Source organism: Colius striatus, chromosome 3 (assembly GCF_028858725.1).
Source record: "Colius striatus isolate bColStr4 chromosome 3, bColStr4.1.hap1, whole genome shotgun sequence".
Taxonomy (NCBI): Eukaryota; Metazoa; Chordata; class Aves; order Coliiformes; family Coliidae; genus Colius; species Colius striatus.
The window spans coordinates 30,309,057-30,335,729 of NC_084761.1; positions in this window are offsets into that span (position 1 = coordinate 30,309,057).

The following is a 26,673-nucleotide window of genomic DNA, read 5'->3' on the forward strand; positions in this document are numbered from 1 at the left end:
AGTATTTATAATAGGATAACCTAGGACAGGATAATGAGTGTTTCTCAGTCACTCAGGGAGAAAGAAGTACAAAAACCTGACTCTTTGTCTGGAGCTATACTGCCTTAACTACAGCTCAGCCATTAGTGAAGGCCTGTGACTTAACATATTAGCATAACCTTTCCTTCTACCTTAGGTCAGAGAAAACTCCCATTTAAAATCTTCCTCATTTGTCAAGACAATTTCGCTTTTGACATCGTATAGAGAGTAGTGGATCTTATTGCCTTATCTCTACCATTTTTGCTGGAAACAGATTATAGGAGTGGCATCCATGGTCTTCCACGTAATTATACCCCTTCTGCCTGGCTACCAATCTTGATTTTTTGAGAGTGTCATTTAAAATGATCCGCTTTTCTTTCAGGTGTAAATCCTGCATAGGAGTCTCTTCAGTGGCAATCATTACAATATATCAGACACCATGTCGTGGTTTGGCCCAGCTAGCACAGCAGCACCATGACAGTCTCTCGCTCAATGCCCCCATTCACCCCCACCCTCCTTAGGATGGCGGAGGCCCCAGCGAAATGGGAGTAAAAAGATAAGCAAGGTTATTGTGGATTGAGACAAGGGCAGGGAGGGCTCGCTGCCAATTATGGTTCTGGGCAAAACAGACTCTAGTACTTGACTTAGAGAGGAAAGTAGGAAAGTTTATTCTACAAGAAACAGAACAGAATAAAAGCAAAAAAAAGGGAGTAGGATGATAAGAAAATTACAACCAGCACTTTAAGATCTCCCTCCCCCATCCGTCCTTTCTTCCTGGGCCCAGCTCACTGCTCCCGATATCTCTACCTCCTCCCCCCACAACGGCTCAGGGGGGCAGGGAGTGGGGGATGTGGTCAGTCTCTCACAGATGGGCTCTGCCGCTTCTGTCTTCTCAGATGAGGACGACTCCTGGCATTCTTCCCCTGCTCCAACACGGGGTTCCTCCCCCGGAACACAGTCCTTAACAAACTTCTCTGTTGTGGGTTGTTCCCAGCAGCTGCAGCTTCTGCCGATACAGGTTCCCTCACACGGGACACAGTCCTTGGTGAATATCTCTGGCATGGATTCTTCACCGCGGTTGCAGGGTCCCTCTCTCGGGACAAGGCCTCCTCTGGGCATAAGTTTGATGAGCTGCTTTGTCGTGGGTTCCTCCCCACAGTTGCAGCTGTGGATATTGGGTCCCTTCTTTGGGACATGGCCTCCTCCGGCCAAAATCACTGTCTCTGGCTCAGGGCCTTTAATGAAGTGAATCGCTGCCCCTGGTCCGGGGTCAGCTTTAGCAAAATAAGTCTTTGCCCCTGATGGAGGCTCGTTATCAAAATGAGTCTCTACTGCTGATGCGGGGTCTTTAAAGAAATGAAAATAAATCTCAGCTTCACCAGTTCTCTCCATAGAATGCAGGGGAGTCTCTGCTCCAGCACACCTCCTCCCTTTCATCACTGACCTTGGAGTCCGCATGGTTGTTTCTCTCACTGTTCCTACTCCTTGTACCACCACCAGACAGAAGAAGGAAGAAGGGGCAGAAGAAGAAAAGAAGATGGAGGAAGAAACCTCCCCTTCCGGCTTCTTCTCAAAAAAGTGATCGTGGAGGCATCTAATTGGCTCAGCCCCAGAAGTGGGTCTGGCTCTGAGCTGGGGAGAGTTGCGAGCAACTTCTTACAGGAGCCATCTTTACAGCCCCTTCCCCCTTACCAGAAAAGGCTGTCATGTCAAACCATGACACACCACTAGTAAAACAGATAATTAATATTTTTATATGCCTTTCTATCTCTCTTGCAAGTCACATATATGTCCTTAATTAGAATTTTCTGTTAATGCTTCAGGGCTTCAAAAGTAATCTGACTGCAATACTAACATCAGCTATTGCTGGCAATCAGTGTTCAGAAAGTTCCTGGAGATCTATTCCAAGCAAGCGTTAGCGTATCTAGTAGCATGTACGTAACTCTGAAATGAATTAGTAGCAACCATAATGGCCAACACCATCCCAAAGAACTTATATATAGATGTGATTTATGAAAATATTCTGTAGGTATTAATAGGCCATATGTTAATAATTCCCCATTTGAAAAAAGTTAGAAATTTATGCACTAAATAAGAGTTTGGGGTTTTTTTTTGACAACTATGTATTTAAGTTTTCCAAAATTAAAATGGCTTCAGTAAGTTCTGACTTTTGGTTATCAGACAAATTGTAATCCTCTCCCTTTCCTTCAGTCATTCTTCTGTTATATTTTGTGAAAGAGTCATAATAGTGAAAAAAACCAAACCAAACAAAACTTAGTGTCATGGTTTGACATGAAGCCATTTCAGATAATGGAGAAGGGGCTATAAAGATAGCTCCTGTAAGATGCTCAAAACTCTCCCCAGCTCTGAGCCAGACTCAGTTCTGGGGCTGAGCCAACTGGGTACTTCCACAACCAACTTTTAAGAAGAAGCTGGAAGAGAGTTCTTGTTTCTTCTTGTTCTGGCCTTCCTTCTTTTCCAGCTGGAGGCAGTGCAAAGAGTTGGAAGAGAGAGAGAAGGTACTATGTGGAAGAGAGGAGGAGGTATGCTGGAGCAGAGACTGCCCCGCATCCTGTGGAGAGGATTGGTGAAGCAGAGGTTTGTTTTCACTTTGTTGTTCACTTTGCCCCTGCATCAGGGGCAGTGACTATGCCCAGAGGAGGCCCTGTCCCATGGGAGGGACACTGTATTTGCAGAAGCCATAGCTATTCGGAGGAACCCACACCAGAGAAACTCGTTAACGACTGTGTCCCATGGGAGAGACCCTGTGTTGGAGCAGAGGAAGAATGTGAGGAGTTGTCCTCTGAGAAGAGAGAAGTGGCAGAGCCCATCTGTGAGAAACTGACCACATCCCCCATTCCCTACCCGCCTCCGAGCTGTTGAGGGGGGAGGAGGTAGAGATATCAGGAGCAGTGAGCTTAACCCTGGGAAGAAAGGACAGATGGGGGAAGGAGATCTTAAAGTGCTGGTTGCAATTTTCTCATCATCCTGCTCTCTTTTTGCTTTTTGTTCTGTTCTGTTCTTGTAGGTAGTAGAATAAACTTTCCTTACTTTCCTCTCTAAGCTGAGTAGTGGAGTCTGTTTTGCCTGGAATCATAATTGGCAGCGAGCCCTCCCTGCCCTTGTCTCAATCCACAACAATCTTGGTTATCTTTTTTTGTCCTATCTCGCTGGGGCCTCTGCTGTCCTAGGGAGGGTGGGGGTAGATGGGTGCAGTGAGGAAGAGACTTTTGTGGTGCTTCATTGCTGGCTGGGCCTGAACCATGACACTTAGAAATCTTACAAGTTAAACTGTTAATCTAAGAAGCATCTCAAACTTTAGATGGCTTAGTTTTTAAATCATATTGAGAACATGAATGAATTGCATTTGTTATCACATGCATGTTTAGTTATTGCTGATAAAATCAGCACATAGAGGCCTAAAAAATCTGTGAGGGAAAATCTGTAAAGCTGGTCACACAAAGGAGTTTCATCTCTGTTTCTACCAATATAGCTAAGTCAAATCTGGTTAAAACATGAATACATTCAGCTTATAATACAGACTAATACAGCCATTCAGTGGGACTATCAGACACCACCACGCAGATTATAGAACACTACATATATAGAAGTGTCTATGGTTTAGAGAGATCCCTCTTTCAGTTATGAGTATTTGCATTTCAATTAAGTTTTCAATCAAAATAAAACTTTCAGTAGCTTTCTAAAGATCAATGGCTAGAATAAAAAAGGTCCCAATGTTCATTTCTTCCCAATGGCAGTTTCACATGACTTAGTTTTAAGAACTGATACTGATAAAAATTCCCTCAGTTTAGGATTTGAAAACATCTACATACTGTTTGTTTCAGTCACAAATGTAATATTCTTTTAAGCACATCTGTGCTACCATCTACTGGAAAGGTGAGTAACTATGTATCAGCAATCACTCTTTCAATCTACTAGTGAACCCAGACTAAAAATAAAAAAAAGATGAACCTTATATTCCTCCCACAATAATTGCATCTTTGTGTGCACTTTAAATTGTACTGACACTAGAAATCTCTCATTGGTAATCTGTTGCAGAGATCAGGTTGAACCAAGGCTAGATAGTTTTCATGAGGATGTATTTCAGCCCAAAAATGAGATATTCTTCATCTTTTTCTTATGATAAGGTATTGCACATCAATAGTGCTTTTTCAGCTTCTGAGATAGAGGGAGGACAGTGTGTGTGTCTGTGTGTGTGTACAATTACAGTTCTTGGGCAAATAAGGATGTCCAACAGAACACAGAAGAGACGGGTACTGTGCATGCTATTTTATATGCTTCTAGGCTCAAAAGCTCGGTTATGTTTTCTTACAATTCTATTATGCCATTCTAGGATATCTCTAAACAGCTCTGCCAAGCCTGGTGAATTGTGTTCTTGTTTAGCAAGATGAAGAAATATCTCCTGAAGTGAGATTAGATTATGTTTATATATATATATATATATATACACATAACAGTCTGCATTCTTCACTAACTAGCTGTGCATACACACACAAATGCAAACACAATAAGAGTTTTGCAAATAATACATCTGGATACCATCAAGAGAATAGGAAAGCAATCTCTAACTGCCTTGCTTGTTACCAGCCTCCTAAGAAATGACATCATTTTGCAACTGGCCACACACACACGTTCTTACCTGCTTCAAGGCAATTAAATAATATTTGATACCGATCACTGACTTTCCCATTTTTATTCTTTAAAAATATGCACAGGCAGATGCAGGGAGAGATGTGCAGGAGTGTAAGATGAGTGTACCTAGATGAAAAGCAGAGGATGGCAGCAGTGTTATTAGTTTCTCAATACAAGGAAATGGCTGTTCTCTGTACATCTATTTAAACCTGTATTTAAAATACTGCATAGAAATTGTTTTAAAGAAGGTCATTGTGTTGTTCTTAGGCACATCAAGGACAGCTAAAATAATAATCATTTGCTCAAATAACATTTAGATGAGGAACTATTAACAATATATACTGTTATTAACATCCATTATTTCAGTACATGTAAAGCAATGAAAAGTGTTGCAAAGAAAATTAAAAAACATTTCTGTGACACATTGGACCAAGCCTGTAACAGCTGGGATGTAATTTACCTTTGTCCTTTGTCATCTACTAGTGAGTGGGAGAAGGAGTCTTGTCCCTCATAAGGAAGCCATGTAAGATCTATTGTGTATCATCAGAAATTAGTCTAGCAGCTCATTTTTGTGTCTCTAAATTCTGTGATAATGTATTTCCAATAACACGGCGTGCAGCCGTTCTAAGAGGATGTACAGTGAATGCCTTCCACAAAGTGAATAACATGCCTCAGTCTCAAAATAAAAAAAGAAAGAAAAAGAAAATAGAAGGGAAAAATGAAACAAACCAACTAAACACATTGCTATCTTTCACATACTTTGAGTAATCCTTGCTGCATTTTCTCCTATTCTGCATTGTCCTGCCACACAGAGACCAGACAACTTCACAATGATTAGCGTACTTTACTGTTTCATAGCCTTCTTCCAGTTTTAAACCTCATGTTTTCATATTTCTGCTCAGACTTCATCAGTAGGAGTTCTCTCTGTCCCTAACTTGAGACTTCAGAACCTTCTCTGATAACAGAGAAAATGCAGATGCCTGTTCTGTTTCTTTTCTCCTTTTTACCTTCTCAGCTGTGACATCTACACCACCTTGTCTTGAATTTATCCTTCATGCTTTCCTGTCTCTAAACCGGATTTTACCTTTCTCACTTTAGTGACTGCTTCCTGATACTGTTGTATGTTTTCAATTCCTTTAGTATGCTTAAAATTAAATTCTTAAAAATTAATTTTTGATCCTGTAAGCTTTTTTTCTCCCTCCAAATAATCTTGCTTGATTGGCTTTCTTTGTTCCCATGCTAGTTGTTTGTCTTAGAAAATGCCGTAACACAATCTTTACTTGCACTTGCTAAAATTCATCTGATTTTACCTTTCACTAGTTTTTATCATAAATACCCTATATTCCCTAAGGTTGCAGATACCCAATTTACTAGCAACAGTATTCACAGATGTAATACTGTTCCAACTGATAAATATCTCTAATACTGTCATTTTTCTTGGACTGTATTATCTGTGCAGGATATGACTTAAAAGTGCGACTTTTTTTCTTGATGTGATCTAAAAAATGGTATCTCTTTCAAATACTTCCTCAAGACTCCACTCTGCCCTAAGGCCTACAAAATTCTAGATGTTAATCACGTTGAGGGAAGTGATGGGCTGTAACAGTAATTGCTTTCCTCTTATTTCTTTTTTTTTCTAATTAAACTCTCCATTACTCTCTAACTCTAAGAGAAAAGAATCCCAACAACACATAATTAATAGTTATATTAGTTCTTCCCTTTTTTATTTACTTCAGTATTGTAGCTGTAGTTCTTACTCATCCATCTGTTGCACCTTGTAAGACTACAAGTCTGCTGGAGACCAAGGTTTGCTTTCTCCTTGTTTGTACAGCGAGCATGACCATTCCCTAAACCTGAGGGAGGCTGATGAATACTGCTATCAAATAAAGGTAACGTCTTTCCACTAGCTCACTGCTGTCAATTGTGGTAAAAAAGTACTTTACATTTCCCCTTTTTTAATGTTGTGACAGAGGAAGAGAAGAGGGAAGGGAAGGGGAAGAACCTATCAGTTTTATTTCAGGCTAAAATACCTGTCTATTATTGGCTTGGGCTGGCTGTATCTGTTTCATCTGAATCATTTGACAAGACAAATTGTTTGGCTGATCTACACAAGGAATTGTAGAGGACTGATCTGAACTGCTGTCTGAGAATGGGACTAATCCCTCTGAGAAATTCCAATATATATGTAAATTTCAACATACTCATTTCCATCATGTAAACAGAAACATGTACATAGAAACACGTAGCTTCCAATCTTCTGACAGCAATTTGGGGCTAACCTTCAAACAGTTCACAGATTTTTGGCACTAACTTCCAGACCCATGTATATCAGATGTAGTTTTGACCTAATACAGGAAGGTATTAATGTAGCAATGCAAGAATCAGTAAAACCCTATCGTGTTCAAAACATGGCTTCCTTCAGGCATAGGTATAAAGCACACCACCACAACCAGCATGTTTCACCAACAAAAAAACCCCACACAAAACCCCTCCAACAACCACCAGCACCACCCCACCCCTTTATCTTTCCCAATTTAAAGTCTGTTAAATTCTAAAATGTGATTATATTCTCTACTTGAGCAGGGGTCTCAGCAGGAGAAACAGTAGCAAAACAGCACCCTACACCCACTCCTGGGCTGCTGTTGAATTCATTAATATTGCAGAAACATTTTAGCTTGATGAAAAGGAGAGTGAAAAAATAAAATAAAAGCACCAAGTAGGAAAAATAGTTCTCTAAGCCATTCACAGTGGGAGGAGAAAAAATATACAGAAAATGAAGAGCGGTCCTTTTAGACTAGAGAATGTTTGAGACTGGAATGACATGATTTAGCCCTGTCATTATTAAAATTCATTGTTTTTTAAAATAGCACATTTATACAGATGTTTTTTTGAGCCAGGTATGTAAAAAATGGGGGAAGGTATTCTTTAAACTACCTGTTTCTGAGCATTACATCAATCCTGTTTGTTCATTGTGTGGCAGGTGTGGGTGAGGGAGTGCATCTCAGAGTGAGGAGTGCCACCATCAGGACGACTGCCCAAATGGAAGCAATTTTGTCAAGGTTGGTTACTCCCTTCTTTCCCAACCTAAAGCTTTACTTGTGAAAATCCAGATCCACTTATCTAATCTTAACTGAGCAATCAGAGAAAGTTGATTGACTGGGTTATTTACAGGAGGTGGAGATTCCTCTGGAACCTCACAGTCTTTGTTATTCTCACTATGTCAAGGCATGGGTGGTTTTTTGAGGTTTCACATTTTTCCACTTATAGCCTGCATTGTCTTTCAACTCTTTCCCACAATGGCTAATTAAGTCGATCCCAGACTTTTGCTTGTTTGTTTGTTTTTGTTTATTCTTTGGTCAACAGTTTCTTTGGTTTAATTTATTGATAACCAAGATATTACCAATTGTTCTTTCATTTAATCTTGATAGAGATCAGAGACAAGCATGTTGAGAGCCACCTTAACCTCTGAATTAACAATATACTGCAAGATCTCAACAAATATGGCATTGTCATTCCCCACATTCCATTCATTTTGGGACTTCTTGAACTCAGAGGCATGCAAATACAGTTCTTTCGCAGAATAGAAAAAAATAGTCAATCAAATAAGTGGATTTCATTAAAAAGTTCATTAAAAGTGAAGCATACTGCAACAAGCTGAGTAACAAACTACATCTTGCCTTGGGCAACAAGCAGAATTTATTTACTTTTTGTCCCTTTATCTTCCAACTCTCTCATGTCAGACTGTGATGGATGAAGAGAAAAGAGTTTCTACACAAAAATCTGAATTCTCAGCAAATTGCTGACAGCTGGTGTCATTCCAAATTAGAGATAGGCTATTACCAGGGAACAGTTTATTCCATGAATTTAGTCTTTCTGACTGCTTGCAAATTATTTGTGAATTGGTTTTGATTTTTCATGTGTGTTTGTTTGTAATTGATTTTTGTTTGAGATACTCTTTGTGCTGAGAAATGTTAATCACGTTGGAAACTTGTTTATCCTGGTATGTGCTTTGTAGTTTTGGTTGCGGTTTTTTTTTTTTTTTTTTTGGCTAATTCATCTTACTATCTTAATTCTAAGTAAAGGAGGTTATTTTGCACTTAGAATTTTTTCACTAACGTATTTTTTGAGAACTTGTTTTGCAAAAAATTTAAATTATGACAAAGACATCAGCAATATGAACCATTCAACAAGTTGTTTTGAGCAAGTATAATTAACTCTGCCTCTGTGTAAACATTCCTGCAAATGAAACCTGTCTATCAAATGCTTTATGAGTGGACAGTAGAGAAAGGTCACTGGTCACAGGCAGCATCACAGTAAAAGCATGTTTTCTTTGCAGGAACATATAAAACTTACATTATGCTGCAATTGTGTATTTCTAATTCAGTGATCTCTTTTGCTTTACCACTTTCTTTCAGATTTGTCAGTTTGCTAGACACTACCTGACAGTATCAGCAAAAGACAGAAATTAAAGGATATGTAAAACTAAAATAGCAGACCTGTTTCTTGTTTATATCATTTCTTCCTGATATGGATTGTGCATTTCCTTTTTTTTTTTTGTTTTTTTGGCAACATTTAAAGAAGCACATAACCATTAAAAATCTCCACATTATCTTTTTATAACTCGCTTATTATTCATTCCCTGCCTCTTGGCTCTTTTTCTAAGAAGCAGAATTTCCTGCCATTTGATTTTATATTCTAAATTTCATGCTTCTCATTCCTGACCCAAAAATATGAGAAGGAAAGAAAGATTGAACGAAATTGTGTTGTTCTATGCTGTTTAGATGATTATATACACAAAAAGAACATTGCTGCAGTGCCAGGAAAATTAATTTGATCATCTGGAAAATTTTGTCAGGGAGAAGAGACTTCCCCCTACTTTCTGCACGTTGTTTGAATCAGTTATTTTCCTTACTTATTGTAGGACCTTTTGCTCAACAGGCTAATATACTAACTGTATATTAGTATATGCTAATATACTGTCCTTCTTATTTCTCACAGCATGCAATTCATATTGATATTCCTGATCATGTTCATTAGGAGAAATATTCCCAGAACAAATCATTACTTTCTGACCTTTGTTATTTTAGTAGATGATAAAGTTTTGGAACACTTTTTTCTCTCTGTCTTTTCTCCCTTCAGTTATATCTAGAATCAAAAAAGCTGTTTTACCAGTGGTCAGAAACCTCAGGAGACTTTTGTCTCATAGGAAGAGACAGGTCTGTATCAAACGTGAATTCTCTAAAAAATAGACTTTAGTTTGTGGAGATCTCATAAGCACATCTCTCATCAAAATGGAGTAATTGCTGCACCAAAGCAGTATTCATAAAGAATACACATTTCAATGCAGCCGAGCTTGAGAGGAAAGATTAAAATGATTTCAGGAAGGGATATGCATGATTCAACACCAACTAAAGGAATAATCTTTAGAGAACACAGAAAAGTGGCTCTTCTCAGAAGTATAATTTCTGCTGTGTGCAAAATGCATTAACATGAGAAAAGAGGGTTGTGATAAGGTTCCATAATACTGAAGCTAAATTTGTTTGTTCCAATGCTCTTTGTGTGACACCAGTATTTATTGCCTTACCGATTTGCATGATATGTCAATATGCATGCATCATTCAGGGGCTTCCATGAATCACATTGCTCCTTTCATTTTTCAGGTGCCACAATGTTAGCTGGACTTGTGCTGCCTCCATTCAAGGCTGAACAAATTCAGTATATACCTTTTCAGTATATACCCAAAACGTCTTTGCTAATTAAAAAGGATCTGTCATTCTAAAGGTACTTACAACACTGATGTAGTTTTCATCCCAGTGAAAACTGCACCCATTACACTGGTAGAGAAATACTACTATTATTTTCATTTTAAAGATGTAGAATAGCAATAGACAGGAAAAAAACCTGCTTCTTCAAGGTTATTCAGTAGATCTACAGCAAAGTGTGGAATTATCTGAGATTTCAAAGCTTCAGGCTAGCACTATAACTATTGGACCAAACATTTGTCTTCTTTTCAAGAACATACTGTATCCTAAATTGAGAAGTGACACAAATCCTTAGAAAAAAGAAAATTAATCCTAAAGCACACATTTAAAATCAGTACATAACGTTATGCCTACCATATCATTTTTCCTAATACATGTGTGAAGCTTTAAGAGTATCAAGTATTATATAAGCTTAGATTCAGGTGCTAGCCTTTTCTTTTTTTTTTTTTTTTTTTCTCTCTCAAATAAAAGAAACCACAGCAAGTCTACAGCAAAGTAGAGAATTACCAGAGTTTTCAAAGCTTCAGGCTACCATTACAGCAATTGGACTAAATATTCATCTCCTTTTCAAGAACCTTCAGCATCCTGAAGAGAGAAATGACAATAAGCTACTGGAAATTTCAAAGCAGGTAGGACTATTGTTTGATTACTTCACTGCACAGTAAGTAGAAACACGAAAGCATGACATTTTCATATATTTTAAACAGTTGTTGATCAGAGTTCAAGGTAGGTGGCATTCAGGTAGGAAAATGGGAAAAGAGAAGGGGAAGACTTATATAATGTTTATTTTTATTAATTTTCTGTTTTGTTGATCTCTGTTTAAAGAGGAAATAAAGACAGAAGTTCAGGTTATTTTTACTACATAAAGGTGATAAAAGTTATTAAATCATAATCCAACTCACTTAATAGAGGAGCTTTTGGGTTGTTTGGGGTTTTTTAAACTTCAGTTTCAGTTTGTCACAGTAGGCTAGTTCTTTAAAATGTGGTTAAAATTTCGTTCCATCAATCTAAAAGATAAGGGGAAAAAAACCCCACTTTTTTCCCAACAATTTTATAAATGGAAAGGGAACAGAACAAGCAAGAAGCAATGTGTGCTTTAAAGGAGGTCAGGTACTGCTTGCAAAAAATCACAGAACACCTTATAATGGGCCAGTTTTATTTCTTTGGTTTGGTGGGAGAATTTAGGTTCTTCCTTTGAGCTTGAGTGGCATTACTGAAATAAGTAAAGATTGCTAGGCTGGAAACAAGACAAAAAGGGTGGGTAAAATGCACAATTCTCTTTCAGACTCTGGATGGCTGTTAGTTAACATAAAGTGGTAGAAAAAGAATAAATAAAAAAGAAAAAAAAATCATTATGATACAGATGTTTACAGACCAATTCCACAGACAGCCTAGTTTTGGGCTTCCTTCTTTCTCAGATCTTTGACAGTCACATTTTTTAATGTGACAGTCACATTTGCACATCAAGGTAAAATGTTTGCTTTACACATTTAGTTCACTACTACATTTTATTGATGTTCATGTTTTAGTAAAATTCTTAACATTATGTTAACGTAGATCTATGTAAGAGTCTATCCTTCAGAATAAAGAAGTGAAGGGAGCAGGATAATTTTCTGGGATATTTATACTGCCTGTTTCTGAAAAAAAAAAAAGAAAAAAGAAGACAACAAAACTACCTTGGTATTCTTTGAAAACAAAAAAGTTTAAAAAACCCAGGCAATTTGGCAGTGGAATTTAACTCTGTTGCTAAACTGCCCTACAGACTACTCTCTAGAGTGGCCCTTCCTCCACACTTGCTCAATGAATATATCATTATTTACATCAGAATGAGATTTGCCTCAGTGTCTTCTGCTGAAATTATCTCTCAGGGAACTCCCCTAAGGAGTATATATATACAGGGAGTCAGTCTCCATTGTCAAAATAGCCTTATCTGACTTTACAATCAATTAATCAAACTTGATTTTTAAATTGACAGAGAACTCCTCCAGGAGGGCCATTGTACTGCAGAGCACTCCTCAGGGATACAGGAAAACAATGTTCAGGTCCCCACTACACATCAGTCAGGTAGGTTGCTTTGAAATGGTATCTCCCACATTGCAGGGAAGTGTTTTTTGCCACTGTTACCTGAGTCCAGTGTTATTTGAGTACTCTTTTCAGGCTGCACAGGGAAAGTGGTATCTAGGAGGAGATGAATGGTTGTCAATCTTGTACTTGCTGTCCAGAACTGCTGCCTGTTACAGTTAACCAGGGACTAATTGCTCAAGTGCTGTGGAAAGCATCATGATCCATTATTTTTTGTGTTAAAGGATTATTTCTACAGACATCTAATTTGCACTGTGTGCAAGCCAAACTTACTAACACAGAACTGGACAGCAACCAAAAGTCACATGCTGGAACTGTGAGAAATCTTTGGAGATCCTTTCTTTCGGAAGTACCATCGAGAAGAATAAAATACACGCCATTTTTTTTTCTTATCCATTCCATTATTTTCTAAATACTTTAAGGTATCTGAACAACACAGATAACTGCATCTGTATAAACATCTTCAGGTTGTCACAAAGGAAGGTTGTGGACCTCACACTAACAATCACCTAAGTAAACAATAAAAAATCATGAACTTTGTTGTCTCTCCTGTTGTGGTATGTTGTTAATAAATTAAGAAACAAGGCTATTTTTTTAAGTGTGACTTTGTTTTTCAACTTCAAAAAGTATCTGCAAAGAATTTCAGAGCCGCTATCAATATTACAGTCTAAGACTAGAATTTTGCTATTACATGTTTTTGGGTCTGCCATAACTTAAAAGCAAAGCCTGAGGTTCAAGTTGTAGCAGCTTATCAGAAAGACTTGAACTATTTTTTTTCTGATACTCTGAATGAATGTTTCAGCCACATCACAGCTAGTTAAAGCCTTGATCACTGTTTCAAGTGGGATGATTCCTTCAACCAGTTCAGTTCCTAAGCCTGCTGTAATGCACTCTATGTCTCCAGAGCTTCTTATTGAAAAAGCTATTTTCACTGAGGTAAAATAGGTCTTGCTAATAGAAAACATTGCAAAACTGCACTCAGATAGGTTATGCTATATATAATTGAAGCTATATTCTTCCTTTCAGTTTTACTCATAGCAGCAGAGATATACGTCATCACTGTAATTAAGTTATGATAAATATACATTGATTATTCTGAAACCTGTGGTCTGCTATAAAATCCCAGCATTACTGTGCTTGAAAACATTGCTTTGACATATTACTTACTATTACAGTATTGTATTCCAGTGAGATAGTAAACTATTCAGTATAGTACTCTCAAGGGAATGGGGGAGGGAAAAAATATAAACCAAAAAACTTTGTACTGTATCCTCTGGTATTGATTTTAGTAAAATGGATTAGTCCTTTCTGTAAAGACCTAAAATATTCCTCTGCTTTGTTTTGGCTGTTAGAGTCGCACTTTACCTCTCTCTAAACCACTGAGTTTAAATCTACAATGCTATTTACACAGAGTTTACAATCCAGCACTTTTTAGAAAGTTCTTCTGTAGACCGACAGAAGCTAGATGTAAAATGCAAAGATGTGAATAGTTGGCAAAAAAATAATTAATGTGGACAAATTTATACTGTATATCATAGAATTATATATCCAGGATTTCTGTGTTTCATTTGAAGGCTTTCGCAGGCTCTTATTATCATGACATAAACTGGGCAACAAAAACTTTTCTTTCTGATAACCAATGAAGAAATCAGTTCTACTCTTTTTTACTTCCTTAATCCAGTCTTACTGATTTTGCAAAATTGTTTTCAGTTTTCTTGTCAACAAGATAAATTTTTTAACTTGAAAATTCACCTCCTATAAGAAGGCGACTCAGATCCTTAGTGCTGGGCAGCACTGCAGAGACAACTCTAAAGTTGCTCTTTCTATGCAGTAGTTTGACCTTCACTTCAGAGTCCTTGACTTGTTATGAAGTTGATGATTTAGCTATTATGTTGCACCACATGTATTAGCATACCACTGCTCAATAACCTCATAGTCTCAGCTGTCAGTGGCTCTCAGTTATGTCTATGTCATGGTTTTGCCCAGCTTGTAACGAAGCACCACAAAAGTCTCTTGCTCACTGCCCCTCATCCACCCCCACCCTTGTTAGGATGGTGGAAGCCCCAGTGAGATGGGAGGGAAAAAAGTTAACCAAGATTGCTGTGGACTGAGACAAGGGCAGGGAGGGCTCGCTGCCAGTTACGGTTCCAGGCAAAACAGACTCCACTACTCAGCTTAGCGAGGAAAGTAAGGAAAGTTTATTCTACTACCTGCAAGAAACAGAACAGAACAAAAAGCAAAATGAGAGTAAGATGATGAGAAAACTACAACCAGCACTTTAAGATCTCATCCCTCCTTTCTTCCCAGGGCCCAACTCACTGCTCCTGTTATCTCTATCTCTTCCCCCCTCAACAGCTAGGAGAGGGGTAGAGAATGGGGGATGTGGTCAGTCTCTCACAGATGGGCTCTGCTGCATCTCTCCTCAGAGGAGGACAACTCCTCGCATTCTTCCTCTGCTCCAACATGGGGTCTCTCCCATGGGACACAGTCCTTAATGAACTTCTCTGGTGTGGGTTCTTCCCAATAGCTATGGCTTCTGTAAATACAGTGTCCCTCCCACAGGACAGGGCCTCCTCTGGGCATAATCACTGCCCTTGGCACAGGGTTTTTAACAAAATGCAAACAAACCTCTGCTTCACCGCTCCTCTCCACAGGATGCAAGGCAGTCTTTGCTCCAGCACACCTCCTCCTCTTCCCTCACTGACCTTGGGGTCTGCATGGTTGCTTCTCTCTCTCTCCCAACTCCTTCCACCACCACCAGCTGGAAAAGAAGGAAGCGACAGAACACGAAGGAACAGGAAAAAGCCCTCCTCTTCTGGCTGCTGCTTCTTAAAAGTTGATCATGGAGGCGCCTAATTGGCTCAGCCCCAGACATGGGTCTGAATCAGAGCTGGGAAGAGTTTTGAGCATCTTTTTACAGGAGCCATCTTTACAGACTGTCCCCCATTACTAGATATGGCTCCACACAAAATCATGACAGTCTACAATAGTCTATTAAAAATACCATATTTATCACTAACATTCATTTGTTTTCAAAGTCTAGCACATAGAAAGAGAAAAATAATGTATTAATTATCAGAGCCCCCTATACTGTGCAGTCACCATTACCTACTAGTAGCACTTTTGTTGAGCTAAAATTTAACAAGAGTTAATTTGTGAAAACCTCTATAACCTACAAGCAGAGTGTAAATGTTCCTCAGGAGGATGCACTGGATCACTTGCTGGGAAATCAGTAATGTGTGATTAGGTAAGTGGCTGGGTGTCTTGGTGATTCTCCATGTAATCCTGTCATTGTCCAGATGAGAAAGCAGGCTGTCTGGTTGCTCAGCTTCAGCTCTGTGAAATAACTCTTAGCTAGGAGATATGGAGAAGTGAATGCTGTACATTTTATACCTCCACTCATGACGGTAGCTTGACTTGCTTCTTTTCGTTCTCTATCCTTTGCTGGAACCAGCCATCTGAAGAATTGCTTGGGGACATAAGTTTGTTCTACAGTCCAGCCTATCAAGAAAAGGTTGGCCATTTGATAAGCAGAGCCACACATGTTAGGATGACAGGAAGGATGTGATCCACTAAAGCAAGTATCTTAGGCTGTTCCATCCTACGCAGACCTCAGAGAAGATCAGAGGCATTGGAAGGGACAGCTGTAGCTTCTTCTAGCTCATTCTTAGAAAACTCCTAGGATGAGAAGTCCACAACTGTTTGGAGCAATGTGGTCTTCTCGACTTTTGGTGGGGTCTATATCACAGTCCTTGTAAAGACAATTTCCCTAACATCCAGCCTAAACATTCCAAGCCAGAACTTGTGGCCATTGTCCCTCATTTTCCCTCATCTATCACTATAAAAAAGTTTTATCATCTGCAGTTTCTATGAGTTAAATATTTGGGGCCAGTCCATGCTCTCTGTAGCCAGTTTTACATGTTTGTCAGTGGTTTTGCCAGCTTCTGATCAAGCCTATAGACAAATTTTACTATATTCATTTTGGTAACCTGGACTCAGTAAATTTGAGTAACAACGTTAAAGGTAATGTATCAAACCATGTCTGGTTATAATGCTAGCTTTGCTTTGCAGCAAAGGAGAAGCACTGTGGTGGATTCTAAAATAAGTATTTCAAACTATAAGTTTTGCAGATCAGTAGAGGATTTTTTTACGCATCTAAACATTTTTGGTTTTTTGTTTATAATGTACATTTCTATGGTGAGAGTTTTATAAAAAATAAGGAATAAGTTAAGCTCATTGCTAACCAGGTAATTCCACAAAAGTAGTATAATTATATGCTTTTAAAGTTCTGCATTATTATGCCTAAAGGCAGAAGATGGCTTAAAATGCTCTTCATAAAGAAAAAGAGTTATTTTCCGGCTTTAACTGAGGCACAGGCAAAGACACACTGAAACATCATAAGATTTGAGTCCAACGTAGCTAAACAGTCAAGTGTGACCTTAATTCTAATGATGAATTTAATTCATAGCAATATCTAAAAGATATCTGAATTTAGTTCTTTGATTCAGAGCACTACTTTTAGTTTCTTTTTTTTTTCAGTACTTGTTATCTATTTAGAAGTCCTATTCTAATGTTAACTTTGAATTTCTGATCTTTTAACTCACAGATCTCACTCTTTAGCATTCACTTAATATCTGCAGTAATAATATCCATAACATAATGTTAAAAGCTGATTAATATTGGATAGTTCTATTATATGCAGCTGCTTTTTGAATCAGGATATAGCATCCTTAACCAGATCAATTACAAATTTGGTACTATTCCACAGAACTGAAGATGGTGATATCTTTGTGGCTGACATATAAAGAGTGGGAACAAGAGTCATCAGAGAACTAAAGAACTGAAGTTGATAAGATTTTAAAAATGACACTGACATTGTTTTTATATTAGTAAATGAATATTGAGAGGTTAATTTAATACAGCAGAATTGCATCCATAAAACTGAAGACTTATCTCCAGAGTTTCTGGAACTCTGGATCCTCATTCAGACAAACCTGACTGTTGCTTTCATATTTCAAACAGAAGTTAATTGAATGCCATATAAATAGTGGTGTTTTTACAGAAAGTAATAATAAACTTGTTTCTTTAGTGTGGACAGGAAAACTTTTACTTAACTTTCTGTAGAAGTGCAGTTAAAAAGTGCTAACAATTTTGTAAAAAATGTTTAATCCAAATAAACTGCTACTACCATCCCCATATATATGACTGAGCATCTGTTGGCTGGTGTTCTGCAGACTCCTGAGCTGCTATAAACCACCTGTGGTGATTTATATTTTAGGTCTGTTAAGGGCATGTAGGTTTTGAAACTCGCTGAAAATCTTTAAGTTAAAAGGTGCTATATAAAACTAGTGTGCTTTAAAATACTTTTCCTTGTCAATGAATGCACATTTATTTTCAGGCATGATGCAGAGACTGCACTGGGAATTTTACAATACTGATGGGATATTGTCAGTAGCATCATAGTGGTTGTTGAATAATATGCATATTAAGGAAGACAACTGAGACCAGAGGTGACCTCAAAATGAAAGACCAATCAGTTCTTTGCAGCTCTTTCTGGGAGAGGGAGAGATCCCATTATTTTGATCTGTATTATCATTTGCAATACAAACATACCCTTTAGCAAGCCCTTCTAAAGCTGTTTATACTTAAACATTAAGATTCACAGTCTGCTTTCCTTTGTAGCCCATTTAGGGAATATCTGCTGCATGTGCAAGTCTTTATGCTTTTTATTAAAGGATGTACGTTTCCATATAGGAAATAGGAGCTCCTATTGCAGTAGAAGAAACAGCCATGCTCTTTGTGAAGTTCAGCCATAGGAGTATGAAGAGGGAAGGAATGAGAAAAAAAGCTTTGCTTAATATAATTTCTATGCTTCATGAAAACTTTGCACTTCTTGGAATCCAAAGGAATGGCATTTTTTTCATTCTTGTCTCTATGTCTGTGAAGAAGGTGGTAAACTCTACTCAAGAAATCTATTCTCTTCTTTCCCCCATGAAAACAAAATACATTATCTGTTCAGCTTAAATGAGATGTGTCTATTCTCTTAGAGAGATGCCTAAGGAAACCTTCAGTTCCTAATGTAATTTTTCCCTTTTTTCACAGCAGATAGACACCTTCAGAAGTTATGAGAAAGTTATGAGTCTCTATTTTAAAAGAGGCATATTCAGTGATGGCAGGGATGTGCGCAGGTAGCTGCAAGATTCTGCCTTTGAGAAATCCTCCAACATTACTGCCACACTTAGAAATATTGTATTTTTTAGCATAAATAAATTAGGTGATCTGAACATCTCAGTTTACTACAGGTTCTCAGACCATAACTACAACAGCTATCCTTCTGCTAACCCATCATCGAGTGGAGGTGCTTCTTATATAGTATCTTAATGCTGAAACCATCTCCAAGTGCAAGAGCTGGATTCACATCATTCCTCTGCCTGAGACCTCTTAATCGTGCTTATCCCATCTGTGCAGAGAATTAATTATCCTGAGTTATAGCAGAGGGGGAAGCATCCTGCTTTTATTTTGCTGAAGCTGTTCCATTTTACTGAAAAGAAGACTTGTCAGGCAAAGATTACCAGTGTTAGTTTGGCTGTATAACCAGTAAGAGTTGTCTTAATATCTAGTCCTTGTTTGAACAAAACCTTATCTATTCACATAATGTCTACTTCATGTAAAAATACATGAAATTATTCAACTTATGTCTCTTTCAATTGAAAACTTTATAATGAGGAAGGAGTAAGATCAAAAAATATCACTGTCTAATCCACGCAGATTACAAAAGTGGCATTCAGGCATTCTGGAACCCAAGATTACAGCAGGTTATCCTGTCTTGGAAGTGTTAATTCTATTACATTATCTCCCTAGATATCGTTGATTCATTGCCCATTAGGCTGTGATTTTTTTGTGAAGACAAAAGAAAAAAAAAAAATCATGACTTAATCCTATATGAAACCTTAAGAGGAATAGTGTTGGACCTGGAAACAGCCTACCCTTTTTTTTGTTGTTGTTGTTGTTGTTTTTTCATCACTGGAGCTTCCATTACTCTGTCTCATAGTACTAGATCTGTAGGGAGTCCCTTCTAGTTACAAATTAAGAGTAAAAATCTATAGTCATACACTGCATATTTTCAGGCAGGAATAGATATAACTAACTGGTTTATATATAAACCTCTAAATTTATTTAACAGAAAATAAGCTTTTACAGCTTTAACCACACAACTTCTCTGTAATTTGATTTAAGGTTTTATATTTCATTTCATGGTCACTGAAATGTATTGTGTTGTCTCCAAGTGGTGCTAAGTTCTGAGCTGCCATCGCCAACAGGGCAGTCTTAATTTTATTCATCAGCAGTGTTGGAGGAAACAAAAACATTTTGAAAAATGGAGGAAGAATACTTTGCAGAGTTAAGGCTTCAAGAAAACAAAGCCAATTAAGTTTTTACTCTCAGTGCTCAGTCAACAATTTGCAACCTGGAGAAGTGATAAGGCAGTCGTTCAATAGTGTGTCAACACATGTATCTCCTCTTTTATTGTAGCATTATCCTGCTGTTTTTACATTCTCAGAAGTGGACCTGCTACTGAAACTTCTCATTATATGACAATTAGGATGATTTAATAACAGTACGTTGATTCCAAAGTTTTTCATGTAATTAGCTATTTTTTTCTGTAAATCATTATGCAATGCCAAACTGGCACTGCTCAGTTTTTGCACTTCTAGAGTGGTTTGGTTTTTGGGGGTTTTTTCTGAGTGCCTTTATTTTTTCTAAAACTAATGTGCTCTCGACACTTATAGCTTAGCTTTTGGAATTACAGGACTCTATAAACACAGATAACACAGAATCAGATCCCTTCCTGCACACTGACAGGATAAATGAAGGGTTATTTAGAAAATTCTGTTTGATTTTTAGCTTTTATACCGAGTAGTAATAAAATTAAAGAGATTTTACTTCCTGGGTCTCTCTTTGAAGCTTATGAGAGTTTGTACTGCCTCCAATGGCCCAAGACCCCCTCCCTTAAAATTTACCTCGGAATAAGAATAAAGGGCCACTTTAAGAGCTAAGTGGAAAGCTTCCCTACTGAGGCTAATTGTGGCACCTTTGTGATGTCCCCTGAAGCACTGTCAGAGAAAAAGTATTTTGATAATTGAAGGAACTGGGCCTTCAGGCAGCACAAACAGCAGTGACATTATAGTCACTGGCACAGAAGACAGATGCAGTGAATTCAGGTGAGTGCTTAAACCTTAAAGCAAATGAGTGTAGAAATCTCACCAAGTAGGCTATTTTTGTAGAATACAGAGCCAACAGAGTTTTTCATTTTCTTAAAGCAGGTGGGCTGCCTGCACAGACGGCACTGACAGTCAGAAACCCCAGATTTTAATCCCAGTTTACACTCAAATTCTGTCTGTGATCACCACAGCCTACTCATATCGTTTACTGTACTTAAAATCTCATTTCCTTAAAAGAGCACATCAGAAGGTTATTTAATGAAGAGAAATTTACATCTGAATCAATTGCCTCTGGAGCAAAATATTGAGGGAAGACATATTGAGAGACTGTCATGTGGCCCAGCATGAGCACATGTTTTAAACCCATTAGTGGTCCAGGTGGTGCCTGGTGGCCCCCAACTCTCCAGATTTCCCAAGACAGCACCAAACAGCTGCCCCCCTTCCTGTGAACTCTGGTTTCTCTAACTGAGATCTTCCAGTCAGTCTGTGCAGCAGCACTGAGGGAGGACAGGAGTAGGGAGGCAGTGTGCTTGAAGAATGCAAGCAACTTTGGCCAGTACCCACTTGTCTCCCTGACAACATTGCCTCTACTGTGAAGGATTAGCTTCCTTAGAGAGTTCTATCAGGACTGCAAGGTTCTCGGGCCTGCAAAGCTACCAAAATGGAGTGTTTGGCCTTGCCTAGACTCAGGCAATTGTTTTGTAATAAAAGTTATAAACTGAACTTCAGAAAACAGTCTTAGTGAATAAATAGTGCAGCTGATGCTGTAGTCTTTGAGTAGGTTTGGCCTTAGAGTTTCTGTCTCTAGAACGTCAGCTAATGTCTAACCTCAGATCTGCAATGTTGACCATCTTGCACCTTTATTCCTATTTTGCCCAGTTTTTTCATCTGCTGACTGCTGTTCGCCTTCATGTTGGCCTACGCCTAGGAAAGTATTTTCATTACTGACTACGGGAGGCATGGGAATCCAGATGCCTTCTTCAGAGCATAACAAGATTATAAAAGGAGTCATGAGACCGTTACCTCAGTTCATTGTTTGCATTAATTTAGACTTAGTAACGATGAAAATCCCTTTTCCCTGTTCAGTTACTGGATTGTTAAAGCTGTCAGCTTGTCCTGGTTGGAAACAGAATTTCAGTAAAACCCTCCTTGAAAGACAGCAAGAAATGTTCCTAAGCCAACTTATTGTCATTAAATATGTAGTAAGAAGATTCAGTTTGAAACACCATGAGCTGGTCACCACTTCATTTAATTAACATTGATTCTGAAAGCACAATATAAATTTTAGTGCTTTTTTTAATCACTCTTTCTCTATATTCCAGTTGCACTGATTATAAAGCTTATATGATTATAATCATCATGCTTGAAGTAAAAGGATTTTTCCCATGCCTTCCATTCCTTAAATTGTTTTTAGATTTCCCAAGGGGCACATATTGTGTAAGATTATGATGATAAAGGTTTTAAGGCAATTATGTTTCTTTAGCTGGAAGCTGAAGTTAATGTTTTTGAAGGTTGCATTCCCAAGAGCCCCAGTAAAAACAGAAGCCATGATGTCCCTCCTTTATATCCAAGTCCATCGACTGCTTAAAACAAGGCAGAAAGGCTAGCCTATCTTTATAAACCACAAGTCAATTTTTCACTTAATATATCTGCTTTTAGTTGACTAGAAGATGTCTATAACAGAACATTAACAAACACTGTAATTTGCTGGGGTCAGCCAGGTCTGTAGCTTTGTGACTCCAAGTCCTCTTAAATTATGCTATCAGCTTTCAAAACCTTATTAGGTTTAACCCATTTTGGCGCCACTGGCTTCTCGGAATCACCAATACACCTCTAATCAGAAAACCACAGAGAAGCCAACCTGCTGCTATCAGAAACCTCAGTACAATTTTGTGTATTAATATTTCAGAAAGCATGTAGGAACACATGCTCCCTGCTGAGCATTACAACCAGGCAAGCTACAGTAACAGCAGAGATTGATCACCAGTAAACCTGGCCAGAGAAACTTACTCCTGTCTCTTGTCTGGTGGTGGATTTGGTAACCAAAGAAAGGAAAATGAAATGGGTTATTTGGCTGGTGAGTAATAAATTCCCATAACTGTCAAGTGAAACAACACACAGAAATTCTCTATCTTATAGAAACAGAAAATACATAAAACAGCATGTAAGGGGTAAAGTTTTTGCACCATTACCCAATGGCTGATGTTACAGACCTTTTGTTTTTACTTTCTTGTCCCATTGCTGGTGAAAAAACATGCAGCATTTCTGAAGTGCTTCTGGGACATAAGCAGGTATGCATCTTTGCAGATCAGGCTGTTACTAGACTGAACATACCAGCTGCCAGAAAGAAAAAGCAAATGCTTTTCTGTGAGAAACAGACATTTTGGTTTCCTTCTGCTCCTAAGTCCGTACTAAAAAAAAAGGGAAATGTTCTCTGAAGCTGTTTGCTGGGACGTCTTTATTTAGCTCAGCGCCAGGCCAGCATAGGTGTTTCTCCGCGCAGATCAGCGCCAGGAGAGGCTGGGAGGCACTGGCCCAGCCCAAGTAGGGGCGGGCAAGGGTCAACCTGTTAGCTTTTGAAAGGGCTGCAGCGGCAAACCTGCGGTGGCTACTGTAGTAACAGCGTTTTACTTTTCCCTCGGATGGTATGTGGGCTTCGGGCTGCTCTGCTTTCCTCAGCTGGGCTGTGGTGAGGTGTGACGGTGGCCTGTGGTGTCGTATACCAACCCCCCCCCCCCTCCCCAGGCCCTGTTAGTAGAGCCGCAGCTGTGGGCGGGCGCCAGCTGGGGCTGGCGAGGGGCGAAGTGGGCTACGGGCCAGTCCCCAGCCTTAGGCAGGCCAGTGCCCAGGCTTAGGCTTGCCCGCACCACGGACCTGGCCCCGGACCCTGTGCGGCGCATTCCTGCGCTTCAGGGCACATCAGAAGTAGCTGGGAAGGCCGCCGTGTCTGGGCCTGCAGGTAAAAGCCCCATCCCGACGCCAGGACCCTCCCTTCCGTGTGCCGCCGGGTGTGCAGCAAACAGCTGGTTGGCATTTTGTGGGGTTTTTTTGAGGTTTGTTTTTTTCCTTTTGGCTCTCGCTTTAGGCCTGTTTTGTGTCGTTAGAGGCAACTTCTGTTCGGGTGGGTGTCACAGCGATGCAAGCAGAAGCACTGCTCCTCAGTCCACCCCTCCCCTCTGAGCTCTCCAGGCACTAAGCTACGCTCCCGTAATTTGAAGTAAAATGAGAGCTACTGGGAATGGGAGCCGTTGTGGGAGGACTTGTCTTACTTATATTTAAAAAAAAAAAAAAAAGCCCCCATAAAGTCAGTTGTTCCCCGATTCTTGTGATATTTGATGAGGTATTTTTTTTGCGGAGCAAGAAAATGCTTTTATTTGGCTCAAGCTGTAACTTTCCTGAAACTCATCTCTCTGAGACCTTCCAAAATGTGAAGTACATGTACAAGCTACAAAAATATCATTTTGTTAGGAAAAAAAGTATATGTACATACATAATTTGGAAAGCCTATACAATGCTAAAGTGTTTACGAGTCTCTGGACTCCCCTACTTTTGTTGTTGCTGCACTAGGCTGTAGAAATTAACAAGAATTTGGGTTGCTGTTATGAAATTAGCTTAAGAGGTCCTTCAGGACTGTCTCATCTCTTCAGCCTTAAGTTATTTTTTTAAAACTTCCTCTAGGCATAGAACATGCATTTTTCCTTTGGGACTTGTGTAAACAAATTAAAAGAAAACTATAGGATTTTAGACAAAAGCACACCTTTTGGGCTTTCTAGGTTATGGAACATACAGATTAAAACAAAAAAACACCTTAGTAAACCTACTATAGCTATTATGAGCTAAGCAGTTTATAGCAAGAGTTGTCCATTTGGTGATGTTGCCGAAAGTCATTAAAGTTTATGAAACCAACAAAGTTCTACGTTTTTGTTTTTTTTTTTTTTCCTTTTCCCTATAATGATGATAGTCATATTTTGTAGGGATTGTCCTGGGTAGGACTGTAAGAGAAAACCTTGATATTGCTTGATGGTTTATAATGTTAAACTATGTGCTGGAGCAGGTGATGTTCTACCATATAAAAACCTAGGTTTTTGTGGTGGTTTTTTTTTTTAAGTACTCTTCTAGATGTTTTGAGTTTTTTACACACTCTTTTCACCAGCAAGAACTTCCTCTGTGCTTTTATATCTTGTTTTATCACTGTCTTTGTTCCAAGATGGTGTGGTACGCTCACTGTTTGACTTAAATCTTTTATACTTGGTGTGAGACATTTAATAATATTAGCAAGAGATTCAGTTTTACCCTGATCTAGTGAGATAGCTGGGAAGTTGAACTGTTCATGCAGGATATGAGACATCTCTAGATGTCAGTCATATCTCTTAGAGTTTTTTAAATGCAGTTTAAGCTGTTAACTAAAAGGCAGTACTTACTTGCTCTTCTCTGCTTTTAAAAACTACTGAGCAACCTCAATAGAAAAAAACCCTCTTCAGAAATTTGGTAAGTTAGTTGATCAGTTTTGATCTGTTGATAATCTTCTGGGGATTTTTAGATCTCTTTTTACCTTCTGATCAGTGCTTTCATCAGGAAAGTTACTTCAGTACTTAGAGGTAAGCACTGTCTTTTGGCCTTACACAGTTATTTGATAGCTCATGCACGTTCTGTGTTATGTCAAGGCACTACCAACAGCTCTTGTTTTGTGCCAGCCAATTCTTTGTATATCCTATAAGGATATCCAGGAAGATTATTTGAAAACATTTGTGCTATCTAATTTCCTTTGTAGTTTTCAGAGTAATTGACGGTTTTAGTGACCCTGGAAAATTGCTAGTGCCTAAGCGGGTCATTAAGAAAAGCATGAAAGAAAAGTGGGGACATGGAACCAATGGAGGTAGCTAAGACCACAAGCATCATGGGCCAGAATATAGAGAGAATAAGATTTTATCTTCTCCCCTGCGTACGCATAGGTGAAACCATTTCTACTGACTCAGAGTAAAACTAGGTTTCTCAATCTCAGCTCAAAGATGGAGTGATACAAATGGCATATGCAGCATACTTACACTGTTTTGTTCAGGTACTGCCTATGATTCAGTTTTTTCTATTGTAACTTTTCTTCATCTGAGAAAAGGGAGTTATAAGAATTCAAGTTTTTGCAAGTAATTTTGAATATGAGTGCACAGGATTTGATATATATTCCCTATTTATCCATGTATTCAGCACTTAGTTTGATAGTATGATAGTGGCTACAGGAAGAAGCTTTTAGGACTAGTTTATAGTGTCAGAATAAAAAAGTAATGCAAAACTTCTCAGGAGTGGTAGCACCAGGAAGAAAAAAACCAACTATTTCTATCAGTAGCTGTCTTGACATTCTTACACCCAATCTGTTCTACAAAAGCATTATGTCAAAAGCGTTATAATTTCCATCTTGACAGAATATTAGTTCTAATGGGCCTGTGAGGGAGAAGAAGTTAGAAATTACTGTGGTTATCATAGAATGGTAGTTTTTGGAAGGGACCTTTAGAGATCATCTGGTCCAACCCCTCTGCAGAAGCAGCTTCTAGATCAGGTTGCATAGGAACATGTCCAGGCAGGTCTTGAAGACCTCCAAGGAAGGAGGCTCCACGCCCTCCTTGGGCAGCCTGTTCCAGTGCTCCCTCACAGTAAAATAGCTTTTTCTTATATTTAAGTGGAACTTTTTGTGTTCCAGCTTCATCCCATTACCCGTTGTCCTGTTACTAGCTACAATAGAAAAAGAGGATGCCCCAGCCTCCTGACACCCAACATTTACATATTTGTAAACAGATACGTGTGAATATTAATAAATTTGTAGCAATGTTAGCTGAACAAAGAAGCCAGGTATCTTTCTGGGAATATAAGAGAATGCTGAATGAAAGGAGAGTAATATTTAGGAACCTGGAATTGTTTATCTTATAGCACATTTAAAACAGAGAGTT